This window comes from Megascapheus bottae, chromosome 14, assembly GCF_031878675.1.
Source record: "Megascapheus bottae isolate mThoBot1 chromosome 14, mThoBot2.hap1, whole genome shotgun sequence".
In the NCBI taxonomy this organism is placed as follows: domain Eukaryota; kingdom Metazoa; phylum Chordata; class Mammalia; order Rodentia; family Geomyidae; genus Megascapheus; species Megascapheus bottae.
In genome coordinates, this window is record NC_143522.1 from 40,339,853 (window position 1) to 40,355,357 (window position 15,505).

The 15,505-nt window shown below is 35.9% G+C and overlaps 1 pseudogene; it reads right to left on the minus strand.

Moving 5' to 3' along the window:
- Nucleotides 1–1,467: 1,467 nt before the first annotated feature.
- On the minus strand, nt 1,468–15,267 carry LOC150055097 (cytochrome c oxidase subunit 6C pseudogene; annotated as a pseudogene).
- Between the last annotated feature and the right edge of the window lie 238 nt (nt 15,268–15,505).

Consider the following 15,505-nt stretch of genomic DNA (forward strand, 5'->3'; position numbering starts at 1 on the left):
CTTGAGCTGAGCCCCACTACCCATTTTCTAGAGGTTAATTGGAGATAAGAGTCTTAGTTCCTTTTGTGCTTGAGCTGGCTTTGAACCTTGATCCTCAGATCTCAGCCTCCTGAGTAGCTTGGATTATAGGCGTGAGCCACCATGCCCGGCTTCTTTGAATTTTTTTACAAATGGGACAATATTATTATTTCTATTAGATGAGTAAAATCCCGTTGTATGTATATACCATATTTTTTGGATCCATTGTTCCATAAAGTGGCATCTGAGCTAATTCTATAACTTGGCTGTGGTGAATTGTGCTATAGTAATTGTGCTACTGGGCATTTATCCAAAAAATAACAAACCAGGATACAACAAAGCCATCAGAAACATTTATTTTTCTTTTAATCTTAACTGGCTTCAAAGAAATTGTTTGAAGTATTAATGGCAGCACTAACTGTGAAATAGTACAGCGTTATTTAAAAATGAATTTGCAAATGTACATTGTACAGGGAAACAGCCAACAAAAATTTAAAAATTAGCAAGCAGTATTCTAAAGGAGAATGACTTTCCTGTCCAATTAACAACAAAAATCCAGAAGTGGAAGTATGGCTAAAGTGCCGGCATTGAGAAGAAAAGCTAAGAGACAGTGCCCAGTCTCTGAGTTCAGGTCTCAGTACTAGCTCAAAAGCAACAACAAACAAGCCAATATTAAACAAATATGGAACTGTAACACTGTCCTACCACCCTTCAGAAAAAATTATTCCAAAAGGACATAGATAACTATAGATATTCTTTAAAATGGGCAAATACACAGTCACCTCACCAAAGAAGATACAGAATTGACAAGTATCAAACTGATAGAAAAATGAAAAGATGATATCCTAAATTATTAGAAAACACAAAATAAACAAACCTATTACTAAGCATGTATTAGAATGGCTCAAATCCAGAACATTACCACCATCTTCCAGTGCTGTGAGAATGAGGATCTCTTCTTTTTTTTTTCTTTTCCTCACATATTTTTTTTTTGTGATTAATAGAAGGGATCTCTTCTTTGATGCTGTTCAGGTTGCAAAAACTTAAGACCATTCTGAAAGGCAGCTTTGCAGTGGCTTATAAACTATAATCTAGCAATTATGTTCTTCCATATTGACTCAATGGAATTCAAAGCATTTCCATCAAAAATGTATACTTGGTGTATATCACAAGTTCATTCATAATTACCAAATCATAGAAGATGCCTCTAAGTGGCCAAATGGATAAGTGAACCGTGTACTGTTGTTACTGCCAATATAGAATATTATTCAGTGCTAAAATGAAAGGCTTTACAAAGCTATGAAAGGCTATAGCAGAAGCTTCAACACATTTTTTTCTTCAGTCCACAGTATTGGCTTATTTATCAAGAGAAACTATTTATTAGCTCATAGTTATGTTTCATAGTTTAGGAACACAGGCCAATCCAAAGAAATTCTGTCCATTCCAAATTCACTTCGTACTCTGAAAGATACCGGCCTTCCTCATCTCTTCAAAATCCTTCATGGAATCCTAATCTCGGTAGAAATCTGCATACGCCTTCTTTCTTGGTTCAGCCACACCAAACATATAGAGAGCTGAGACCCTCAGAGAGACAACGAATGCTCCAACAATATGTATCCACAGACGCTTGGCCAAAAGACCCCTCATCTGAGGCTTGGGCCAGTGAACAGGATGCCATGGCTACAACTATCTCTACCTTGACACCAACATCCTTCCCCAAGGCAGGTGAAATGCTCAGCACATTTTTACTAAATCTAAGAAGCCCATCTAAAATGCTAAATAATGTATTGTTCAAACATCAAACATTTTGGAAATGAAAAACTATTGGTACAGTTAAAAGTCCAGTGGTTGCCAAATATTGTGGAAGGTTAATGGAGTAAGCACAGATAGGTTTTAGATCAATAAAAATATTTTATAAGCCTGGTGGTAGCTCCTACCAGTAACAGCTACTTGAAGGGCTAAGATCAGAATAGTAATTCAAGACTACCCTTGGAAGAAAGGTTAGCAACATACTATCTAAACCAATAGCAGAGAGCTGTTGTGAGGTGCATAAATAGAAGATAGTGGTAGAGGTCAGTGCAGACTAAAACTGAGATTGGGGTGAAATGGTAGTAGGAATTGAATTAGGGCCTAGTGTTTACAGGTCGGATACTTTAATACTTGAGCCACACCTCTAACCCCAAGAATTAATTTTTTTAATAATCAGGAAAAATGACAGGAGGAGTGATTCAAGTAAATGAAGCCCTAAGTTCAAATCCTAGTACAATCAAAACTAAAGCGATGAGGGAGATAGACGAAGAAAGAGAAGAAAGGTGAGGAAGTAGGCTTAATACTCATTATATAGCCTATGAATCTAGGAAAATTGAGAGGAGGAGTGGGTTTGAAGGGATTGAAGAGAATGGTGAAAGGAGTGTGATATCAATCAAGAGACTTTATACTACAAACTGACATATTGAATTGTAACCTCTTTGTAAAACTTTTAATGGTAACACAACTATACTTAGAAAACTAAAAAGAAACAAACTATTTTAACAAAGTTCTATAATGATGGACAAATACAGCTATAAATACATCAAATTCTACAGAATGTATACTATCAAAATTCAGGACTAACATAGGCATGGCCCTTGAGGCATAAGGTCATCAATATTGGTTCAATAGCCATAACCAATGTGCCACTGTGTTGGAGTGATAAAGGGAACAAATGTGTGTGCGGAGATGTGAGTGGCAAAGATACTGGAATTCTTGTCTTAATTTTTTTTTTGCCAGTCCTGGGATTGAGCTCAGAGCCTGAGCACTGTCCTTGGACTTTCTCAAGGCTAGAGCTCTACCACTTGAGCCTCAGCACCACTTCCGGCTTTTTTCTATATGTGGTACCGAGGAATCGAACCCGGGTCTTCATGCATGCTAGGCAAGCACTTTAACCACTAGGCCAAACTCCCGGCCCTCTTGTCTTAATTTTTATGGAACATACAAATTCTTTTATAAATGAATAAACTCTAAAAGTAGCTGCAATGAAGAAAAATATAACTAATGACAAGATATTCTTGCTTCTTTTACAACTCTGTGATTTGTGCAAGTTAAAGAGTTCTTTCCAGGGATCCAGAGTCAGGGCCACAGAATGGTTATACCTTCAATAATGGTGGGTGATTGTATATTAAGATCAGTAAAAAAAAATTGAGCAGTCTGAGGCTTTACATATAGTCCTGACTTTACATTCAAATTTATTTTAACTTATTCATAAAACATAAGACAAGAATATACTCGTAAGATACCATGAGTTAAGAATATCTATTAGGCGAAAATACCCATCTCTTCAAACAGTTATTTCCTCATGGTACAGGCATCTTTACTCTTTTCTTTGAGCTCTTGAAATACACAGTGCATTATCAGTATCTTTCTATAGTCACCTGCTGTTCAATTGCAAGCATACCAGGACTTCTTACACCTGTGTAACTGTAACTCAGAAATCTGTTGATTCATCTCTTCCCTTTCCTCTCTGCAGAGCTCTTAATACCTTTTCTCTTTTGAATCAAAAAATCAAATTTGTTCTATTTTGTGTAAATGTACAGGGGGACCTCACTTTTTTTTTTTGCCTGGGGCTTGCAGGTGGTTCTGCCTAGGACCACGGAAGAGTTCATTTTAGACTCCAGGTAGCCTACTCCTGGCCTATCTCCAAGATCTCTTCCTTACACCATGATGGCCTAATTTATTAGACTTCATCTCTCCCAGTACTCTCTACAAGGTCACCTCGTGCTGACTTTTGGCAGCATGAATTTCAAACCTTCTGAGTAGAGACCACAGGAAATTATGAACTGCGCATAGATATATTTATAGTACCTCAGGTTCTGATTTCACATTACACTGCTTCCAAATTATTCTCCTTTCCTACTCAATAGAAGCTACTAGGTGAAAATCCTACATGAGGATATAGAAATAATTATCACAGTGATTTACTTTTAAGATCTCTAAAGGATTGAGAAAATAGTAAACTTTTGCCAACTGGCAAAAATCAACTTTATGAACTCTAAAAACTCTCCCCAGAAGTAACTTCTACTTTATACAAATTGAAGTTTTACTGGCTAAAATAATATAGCAAAATTTAAATCTGAAGTATCAATCTAGAGATAAACACGGGAGGCCTTCCTATAGCCCTTGAAACTCTTGTAAGTTACTTCTCAAACTGGATATAAAGTCTGCTTAAGAATAGAATCCATCAAAACTAGAAAGCTTTATTTTTTACTAATGACCGTTTTGTTTACAAAATGATCTATTTGAATTTTGACATTAAGAAGACTACTTCTAAGAAAATTAAATTCTTGAAGTCTTAATTAAATGTAAAATAGCAATGTGTGCCAAAGAGGCAAAAGACTTCAAAAGTCTCTTCATCAGCCAAATGTTACCCAGTTTGAGCACGCATTTATTTCTCCCTGTGATTCTCCTCTCCTAGCCCCTGAAATTCAAGTGACTGGCCTTGAAAACTAGAAGAAACACAGAGCAAAGAGTATTATTTTTAGATTTTATGAACTGCACAATGGGTTTTCTTGAATAACAAGGACATTTTACATGACTAAATCTCAAGAATTTGAATTAGAATGCCTGGATTTTTGATTTAGGTCAGTTGTCTTTTGTATTTGGTGATACTGGGGAAAATAAATTAGTGACAGTAAGAGCTAATGTTTTCTAAGCACTGGTGATTCTTTTCTTTCTTTCTTTTCTTTTCTCTTTTTTTGTTTTTTTGGCCAGTCCTGAGGCTTGAACTCAGGGCCTGGTCACTGCCCTTGGGCTTCTTCAAATATAGTACTCTTCCATTTAAGCCACAGTGCCACTTCCAGCTTTTTCTGTGTATGTAGTTCTGGGAAATAAAACCCAGGGCTTCGTGCTAGCTAGGCCAGCACTCTACTACTAGACTATGCTCCCAGCCAGGCACTCAGAATTCTTTTTTTTTAAATCTATTTTATTTTACTTAATTTTTTATTGTTGGGATAATGTATAGAGGGATTACAGTCACATTCTCCAGATAGTAGGTGCATTAATTCTCACACATTGATACCCCTTCTTATGATTCTTAAGCTGCTCATAAGAGTCTTCTTATGTTCTCTTCACCACAGCCCTCTTGATTCTTCTCTGGTACACTTTCCCTAGAAGAAGTAGGGATGTGTACAAGAATGTTCTGAAGTTTACATTCTATATGTGATCCCTAAATATAGCAGGCTTATTACTATAAGCTGAGGGAGTTGAATACACCATAGGCGTGATTTCTCTCATTCTCTACTCTCTCCAGAAGCAAGCCAAATAGACCTGACAGAACTCAACTCACACTGTCTACCCTAAAGCAGATGAGAAAGACTATCTGACCTTCCTCTGAAAACAGCCCAAAGGTTCTCATCTGCCATAGTCCCACACATATGGGGCATCACAAAAGAACACCGTGAAGAATCTGACCAAATAGGTTGTCCTGCTCTCCAAGAGCTCCCCAGTTTATTACCGTGTGAATACAATCTCTTCACTCCTGTAGTGTTTCTCTAAACCCATCTATTCATTCAATTTAGTATGGAATACTTTTCTCTTTCTTAGTCTCTGTGTTATAAAGAATTTATATTAAATAAATTCACATTATTTTCAATTTTTGTTAGGCTATTTTTTCAATATAGGGATTTTCGATCATAAACTTAGCAGTTGGTGAAGCAAATGGGCGACTTCGTTCCCAATAGCTTCTTAGCTTCATAGCATAGTTATGTGGGAAAATGACTGGATATAAAAGTTTCTTTGCATAAACTTCTACATTCAGTACTTACTATCACCAACGTACACTATCCTTTTCCTTTCTCATTCATTAACTCATCAATTTTAACAACTTTTAATGCAGTATTTTTGTCATATACTTTAAACTGCATCCCCTAAAAAAACACGGAATATCTTTGCTTACTACATAAACCTCAGAAAAATGAGAATTATACAGATCCCTTGTCAACTCTGAGAGATGCTGTATCCTCTCCCAATTCAGGTTTGGGCTTGCTTTATCAGGCTACTTAAATGTGAGGAGAAAAACACCTGCTCCTCTTTTCATTAAGGAGGACAAACAGCAAACAAGACAACAAAGAACAACCTCAGATAAAACAAAAGAATATCACATCATCACCATCACCATCACCACTGTCAATGACAGGTATCACTGAGCATCGCTGACCAAATAATAATTTGCAACCCCTCTACTGTTTACAGGAAAGTCCGCTGAAACATCATACTTGCACACGGAAAGTTGTGCAAAATGCCCTAATGTCAAATATTGAAGCAGCAAAACATTCATAAAACACTTGGCATTTATTACTCACAATTTGGGCTTCCCGCCAGACACTCCAGCAGCTTCAAACACTAGGTAACTTAGGAGTATGATTTGCAACTGATAATGCATAATTTCCAAAGAGCTCTAGGAAGGTAAACAGTAGTGATGCAATGAGCTTTTGTGCCAAGTATTTATGTTTATGCAATATGATTGTTCCAGCTCCCCAGAGGCTAAGATATCTATCACCCGCTGTTCCTCAGCTGCTGAGATCAGAGAATACAGCACAGATGGAGTGAGCTCTGTGTTCAGGGCTCCTGCTTCAGAGAGATAAGGTTGAAGGTTGGAAAAGTATTTAGCGTTGCCTCACTCTGAAAGAGCCTGAATAGCCATCAATAATAGTTACTTTTCTACAGTTATGTTAGGCCAGGCTGCCTGGGAAACACAGGGGACACTTGATGAAAAGAAATTATGTAAATCACTTGAAATGCCTATAGCTTCATTCTTTCAGGCTTTTGTTCATTTTCTCTTCATTTTTTTTATTCTACTCCCTCCAGTCTCTCTGGTCTATGCTTCCTCCAGGTCTACAACTAGATTGCCAGAATCTGGTAGAAAAATTTGAAAGACAATGCCGTATTTTTCACCAGTCTCTTTGACCATGTTTAGTGTACTTCACTTTCGTCCAGTCAATGCCATTTTACGGATAATCACAATACCCTTTTTTATGTAGGAAAAACTTTAGCATTCTACTTGCTCATTTGGAAACATGTCCTAAATCTGTTTTTGGCCTTGCAGTTCAACTAAGGGCAACTTCTAGAGGCCAAAGGAAAATAGTTTGTAAACCCTAGTAACATAGAGAGCACAGAATTAAGACAACTCTTATATTACTCATCATTTCACAGGAAAATTCCTATGGAAGTCTATAAAAACAGCTTCTTTATCTCACCTTCCTACTACTGGAGACTGTGCCTGATAGGGTGGGACTATGCCACTAAATAGTGTTTCAGATATAATTGATTTTTATCAGACTTCTGCAATAGCTTTAGTTTTTGGTGAAACACCAAGTGTCGAAGCACAGGATGTAGATCTGTGATCAATCAGAGATCAAATATTGCTTGTATTTCTTAATCCATTTTCATTTCCTGCCCCTTTGACAAGTTTTTTATTTTTGCCAGTCCTGGGGCTTGAACTCAGAGCCTGAGCATTGTACTTGAGCTTTCTCAAGCCGAGCACTCTACCATTTGAGCCATAGCACCATGCCCTGGCTTCTTCTGTGTACATGGTACTGAGGAACTGATCTCGGGGTTTTGTGCATGCTAGACAAGCACTCTACCATTAGGCCAAATTCCAGGCCCCTGAAACATTCTTGAATAATGTTTTCCTGCGGATGCTTGTAGATGGCATTCAGTGAGGTGTCTCTTCACTTTTGGCCATTTAGCAAGAACACCAGGTGCAAATCTACCGTATATGAAAACAATGATAAGTCCTTCACTGTCAGAAGAATTTACAGCATTGAATAAATTAATATGCCTTGCCTCAGTTAACTTTATTTACTACAAGTCCACATATGGAAGTTAATTGGCTAGTTTTCTAATTTCCAGTGGTGTAATATTTGTTGTCTTGCCTCTACCTGCTGAGTTCTGATTACAAGAATGTAATATTATACCTTGTACTCTGATATTTTAGTAAGTGTTTATTGACTGTTGTTAGGCCCTTTTATAGTACTATTGTCTTATCATCCGTAATAGTACTATTGAATTACCACCTGTTATTGCTACAGCATTTTAATTTCCCCCCCTTAAATAAGCAGCTTCATAATATAAAACTACTGTTTTTGTGGCAAACATGTCATAGTTACATGTGGCCTACCAAAACTTACACTGAAAATTCACACTCTGTCATGTCAGGTAGGTAATTTAGTTGGAATTTGATATGTTCTTTCTTATTTTAGCTCAGATTATTAGGCTAAACATTGTAGCAACTCCACTGAATGTAAATTATAGTTCAGGTTATAGACTGAAAACTATTCAAATGTATTAAAATTATTTTCAAATGTTTGTTTATATATAAATATATATGTGTATATATAAATTTTAAACCTTAGCTTAATTATACAGTTTTGAATAATTTGTAATTCTGAGGAGAAAATGATTTTCTAGATGAATGTGCTTCTAATTTTACATAAAATCCAATTAGAAAATAGCAATATACTACACTCTTTAAGAGATTACATCTTCAAGTAAACCTTGAGTTCTGAGTTACAACCTCAAGAATTTATTTACCGAACCCAATCAGGCTTATTCCAGTCAGAGTTTTTATCTGTGAAGCCATATTTTGCAGCATGGCAACTTCTCCTGTGTTGGTTTTCCATCACGATGAAAAATATTGGTAAAGACAATTTAAAGAAAGCAAGGCTTACAGTACTCTGGGTTCACACTCACTCCCTTGTCAACTGGCTCCAGCTTTTGTTGTGTTCTTCTCAGCAGCTGAGAAGAACAAAAGGGACTACAGCTGGCATAGATTTTCTTCTGCTCTATTTCTGTTTAACTTGAAATTTGAATGTCAATTATTTGTGATAAATTTGTAAAATATTTTAATTAATTTTAATTTTAGGGAGATTTATTTTTGTTCAGGATAACACTTCAACATGGACATATTTACTCTTTCAGATTCACTTTAGGATATTTTTCAAGTTAAAAATTTGCCTTAGGCATGCTATTGGCATTGCACTGAACTTACTATTAATGAGTTGGTTTATCTGTCTTGTCTCAGTGGAACCATTTTCCACTCATAAATCCCCATGATCTGCCCCCACATGCAGCTAACAACTGTGAAAACTGCTCTACCTCACATTAGTGCATGAAATATGGATCGGCTGGGTTTGTGATCCCCCACCTCTCTCTCTTTCTTCTCTCGCCTCTCTTTCCTCTCTCTTTCTCCCCCTCTCTTGCTCTGTCTCTCTCTCTCCCTCCCCGATGATAAATCTCTATGGATTTTTTTTTCTAACCACAATGTCGTGTGGTGCATATCATTTGAAATTGGCAGGCTTAGGACTTTGTTGCTGTTGCTGTTTGTAAGATGAGTTGATTATTAGGAGTCTCCACAGCATCTTCAATTTGAATTTCAGAAACCCTGTAATGCTCAATATTGTAGAGGAGTCCATTCATTTATTTATTTGGTGACAGAAACTTAATTACACTGTACTTAGTAAAATATAAATAGTGATGATTTAGGGCATTCATTTTTGTTTATAATCTATAGAGGTATTTTTATTGATTGGAATATTATTTGATAACATAAAGATGTTTACTACTTTCTGATTGCTCATGTATTTTTTTCTTTTATAAAGCAAAAGACATATATATATATAGATTTATTTGCAGCATATTAAGCATATTGTAACCTAGTAATATTTACATTAGGTTAATGTCTAGTTTAAAATATCTACCTTAAATAGTAATTTTTTGCTTTATTTTTAATTTCTCTAATATTTTTATCTTATTTTTGCCAGTTATGGAAACTGATCTCAGGGACTGAGCACTATCCTTGGGCTTTCCTTAAAGATAGTGTTCTAAAGATAGGGAACCAACCCAGATGACCCTCAGTAGATGACTAGATCAAGAACATGTGGTACTTATACACAATGGAATTTTATGTTGCCATTAGAAAGAATGACATAGTCCCATTTGTAAGGAAAGACTTGAAAAAAAATCATATTAAGTGAAGTAAGCCAGATCCAAAGGAACATAGGCTCAATAGTTTCCCTCATTGATAATAATTAGTACACATCCATGACTCTCTAGCAGAGGATTACAATAGCACAAAACATATATACATAAGGTCATATACAAGGAGACTAAAAGAAAGGATCTCTAGGATTTGGAAACAAGAGCTTTATCGTGTGTGATTGTTGTTCTTAATGTACTATGTTATTTCTCTTCTCCTTTGTTGCCCTTCGGTTAATCTCATATTGTTACTGTTTCTGATTTTGTTATCTGGTATATTGTATATATACCTGGTATATTGTATATATACCAGATATATATTTGCTTATTTGAAATAGGAAAGGGAAGGGGGGAAAACAATCCTGAGTAGCCAAGATTACAGACATGAGCCTCTAGCACCCAGCTTCAAAAACACATTTATAATGGCAAACAAAGTACTTTGCTACACTAATAGTTTTTCTCTAATTGTGCTTAACAACATAGCAAATCTTTGAAACCAGTGTCAGTCCAAGAAAGCAAATTTTGCCTTCAAAAATATCCATTTTATCTGGAGGTAGTGTGTAAATTAAGCTTATCTGTTAAGTGGTGTATAACTGGACTTTTCCCAAGAAGTATTGGGAACAGGTATTTTCCTCAATAGCAAGTGGATAACGCGTGAGAGCCATTCTTTCCTCTTTTGTTTGCTGCCCTGGCATGGAATCTTCTTACCATGTGGTTTTTAATTGCTGTAGCAATCATATAATAAATTAAGCAAAACCAAGAAAATTTGTAGAATAAGAGTATCTATTTTATCCTTTTCTTTAATACTGGATGAAATTTTAGTTGCTTTTTGGGTTGCATGGAATAACATCTATAAACTACCAACTTTTCTTAAGTTGATATCAGATTATTAGATTCTGACAAAGCTCTGCAACTTTGGCTTGTTTCTTTCTCTCTTGTATTTCCTATTGCCTGCAATACAGGTAATATGGCTCTGCTAAAGGCAATTCTTTATGCTATAAAGTGAAGTCAAAATGGAAAATGACATGGCATTTTCTGGTTTTGAAGAACTCCTCTCCAGCCATGTACTATTTATCTGAACCTTTAATGCAGTACATAAATTCTACATTTTATACCCTGTGGGGTTTTTTTGCCTTTCCCATTACTTACATTCTGAGCTAATCTTCATAAATGCAGATGCTCACTCAGATTCCTGACTGGAATTATAAGAAAAGGATAATGGGTTAAGTGCTTGTTAAATGAATTAACATTTTCTTGCCTCATTTTTTTCCTCTGTTATTTGAAGTAACATAATCTGTCACATACAAAAATGAAAACTTCACAGTTATAGCCATAAACTTTTATTATTATTGTTATTTGTTTGTTATCAGGTTCTTTGTATTCTCAAAGAAAAAAGAAGAAATGCTGGCAATAATTTATTAGAATTGATTCTGGGGAGATAGCTTGAAGCCACGCCACATTTGAAAACAAAACTATCCACCTGTATTATTGATTTTCATAGGTAGTACTTGGAAAGGAAATGATCCTTTGTAAGCTAACATTTAAACTTCCATATTCCATAGCTATCATGTAAAATCTTTGGCATAATCGGAATTTTTTTTTCATTTTTTTCAGTGCTAAGAATATAAAACAAGGCCATGGGCTTTCTAGGCAAGAGCCCTAAGCTTGAGACAGACCACCATTGACAATTTTCCTTGAATTTAGTACTTGACTTAACATATGTGTATATTTGAATAGCTTTTGAAATCTAAATATTCAAAATTCCACTTTTTAAGGAAGCATGTCATTTATCATGTATTACAGGCCATTTATAAGAGTTCTTATCTCTTCCTCATCCAAATATCCATATTTTTAATCTTATCGTAGAAATGTAGAGCTTCTTTTTTAAAAAACTATATAGTATAAGGATTTTTAGAAAGCAGGGTAAATTTCTAAAGTTAATATCTACAATAGTTAATTCTTATCTCACGTCAGAAAGAATGTTTAGGGGCAAATTAGTTACCTCTTCAAGTAGCCTGAGAATGATGCCAGTTCACCAAAGTAGAGGGGTTGCATTTCCCAGCAGAATGGTAGCTTATGGTCAGCCCATGTCTTTAAGATTCCTCTGACTTCTTGACTCCTATTTGACTGTCTTGTAATTGTGTCTATGAACATGGTCCATACATTCATTGCCTAGAGTATTGCTGCAGGATACTCAGCTATTTGCTGAACTCTAGCTATACTTTAATCAAACTTATTTTTCATAGTCCCTAAGCTCCAAAGGAAGGCAGTTTTATACCTCATTTGACTGATGCTTCTGGCCACAGCATTGACTGATTTGATAATTTTTTAGATAGCTGCTTAAGTGTTTTACCATCATCTAATAACCAGTGTACAGCTGACTATTTACATTCTTTTTTCTGTGGCCAACAACTGACTTAATGGTCCTTGAGAGAATTTTGCTGTTTGATGGTTCTTGCCATTCTGATGTCTACTTTCTGTAATTTTACAGAAAATTTACTGTCTTTCCAGTTAAGACTCCTCTCCTCACTTATTCTTCTAATCCTATCCCTTTCATTTTCAACTTAAGGAAAGTTGGTAGTCAATTACAGCTGCTGATGCTGAGTGTGTGTGCGTGTGTGTGTGTATGATATGCCAGCTGTAGATCTTGGCCTTGAGACTGGGTGCTGTCCTTTAGCTTTTATTGCTCAAGTCTGAAATTCTACCAATGAAGCTGTATCTCTACATATAGCATTTTGGTGGTTAATTATAGATAAGAATCTCACAGACTGGAGTTGGTTTTGAAGTGGTATTCTCAGATATTTTCAGAGTAGCTACAATATTAGGTGTGAACCACTGACTGCGCTGTACTATTGATTTTTAGCTCAATTTTCAGTAATTTATAACTAAAGTTAGATACTGATTCTTAGTCACCAGTTCAATGAAAAGTACTTGGTGGTGATCAAAATTGTGGTTTAACAATTATAGGCATATACTTAATGAAGTTCAACTTCTCTTTTTCTTTTTCTTCTGTGTTATAGTTATAGTTAGCTATTTGCATTAGAGGAATAATTCATCAGGGATTTTTAAAATAATAGTATAGTTTTTGGTCAATATTTTTATATACCTGTACTCAGGTTTAATCAAGAACTTATTTCTCATTGTTTCTGAATTGCCCAGTAATGTGTAATTCAGAACTTTCCTGATTAATTGCACACCTATGAATTTATAAATAGAAATACACTGTTGAAATGTGATGGTAGTAATTTGTATCTGCACATGTAGATGATTATATCTATTTCAAAATGTATTGAATAATATTTATTGTAACAGTAAAACAATGTTATTACTTTAAACTGTATTGATCTAAAGTTATCAAAGCTACAGTCAAAGTGATATTAGTATAGTTAAAAGTTGGTAAGGCACACTATTTTGCTTCTTTGAAGGATTAACATCATTTTACAAAAGGTCTAAAGGGAATATGTCATTATTTCAATGAATTGAACTGATTTTCCATTACCCTGAGGATTAGATTCAGGTGATAAATCTTTTATTTAATAAAACTTTTATGTATGCATAATTACTTTAATCTCCCCTGGAATCTTAGGTTTGTACTTCCAGAATTCTTAATCTTCTTTAAGTTTCATAGAAATGTTGTTTTAGTTTCACCTAGAGGGAGATGTCCCACTTAACTATTGGTAAAAGGCCAGAATGTTCTTATGCTAGCCAGCCATGTTTATATTTGAGGTACTGTAAAATGGATTTTTGATTTGGAGTTTTGAAGACTAAAGTAATGCAATTTCTTTTCTCTTTCTGAGAAACTTTAGATTCAATACATTTGAATGATTTTTTCCATATTTTTATTGTAATTAATAGAAGGGTTACATTATTTGAATGCTTTTTAAATTCTTAATTTGACACTATTAGAGAAATTAAGAGCAGCAAACTTTTCAGACCAAATTAAGTTGCAAAGTTTTAAAATTGAAATATTTTTCAAAGAATGTTGTTTAGAAAGACAATTGAATAAAAAACTAATGAAAAGGAACTTGTGAAGCACTTAAGGCATACAAAGAGGCACATGAGATTTTCCCTCCTATCTAGCAAAGAGAACCTTTCAGTCATTCCTGAGGCTCATCAGACATGGTAGCATGTAGAGAAAATTATTTAATTATAGCTCAAAAATGTCGGGGTCCTTCGTCCCTGGTCCCTCTCGACTAGTAGAAGTGATGAGGAAAAAACACGCCCCATCCAGGACGAGCAGCAAGAGGAAAGGGCCCACTGTCCTCCCCCACTCGGCCCTCCTTCCCCGGAGCATGAACAGAGACGCCATGCAGCTTCATCAAGCCAGGAAAATCTCTCTCCCTCCTGAGAGAGAGTCCCTCCAGCTAATATAGCCTCACTCTAGGTCCCAGCAGAGAGTGATAAACAATAACACATTGTCACCAATGGCAATCAAGTCTTGCGCCCTGCCTCTTTAGCCTTGCCTTGTCTCAGCAAAAAGTTATTAGACATGGGGTTACTCGGCCCCCAACATCTCTCCATCTTTATTTTAGAAAAAAGACAAAACCATCATATCAGATCCACTGTGCCTGTCTTAGGTGTCTCCAAGCTCGCTAGTCTTCTCACCCATTATGGGATCACCAACCCCTTTCTACTTGGCTCCTGTCTTAGGTTGATAGGCTAACAGCTGGGACTTGCCCATCTTTGACTACCAGCCGTCCATTTAAGTAAATCAGACCTGAGGAGATGCACCTAATTCTATGGGAGCAGGTGCCTGTCGCATTAGCATTCACTTTCTGCGTTGACTTTGTAGGCAAGCAATATTACAATTAAGGCCCATAAAAATAAATCCAAACCAATCAATCCTGCTCATCTTTGATCAAAATAGTCTCAAGTAAAGATAACCAATCACCCAAAGTTAGAATATTAACATGTGTCTGATTAACAATAATTATTTGTGCACATAGAGAGATCAAGTTATCAAACTGAACATTAGTCAGATTAGTCACTCAACTGAAAATGTTATATGGTACTCCCTCAAGCAAAATCTGGAATAAGCAGCTACACAAAAGGTGCTCATCACCTGCTCCAGAATATTCAATTGTTCTTACAATAAATCAATTCATTGACCAAGCATAACAATTCCAGTCCTCACATGCTGATTAATGGTTTATTCAAAGCATTCTCTGTAGGAACCGCCGTGGCAAGGGCAATACTCACGGCAGTAACGGCAGCTACATATGAGGCAATGGCCACCACCATGGCCAGGAAATTACCAAAGTCTTTTCTACCGATGAGCAGGAAAGCATTCTCCTCCGCCTGTACAGGCACTGGTATATACTGAGGGGCTCTGACTACAACAGCCAGAGAAAACAGGGAAACATTTCAACATTAATTAAGCAAACAACATTGAAACCAATAGAAAAAACAAAGACTATCACACAAGCCATAGGGAAGAGCAGGGCAATGGAAGAATTAGAAGAGTCTTCCAATCCCCCGC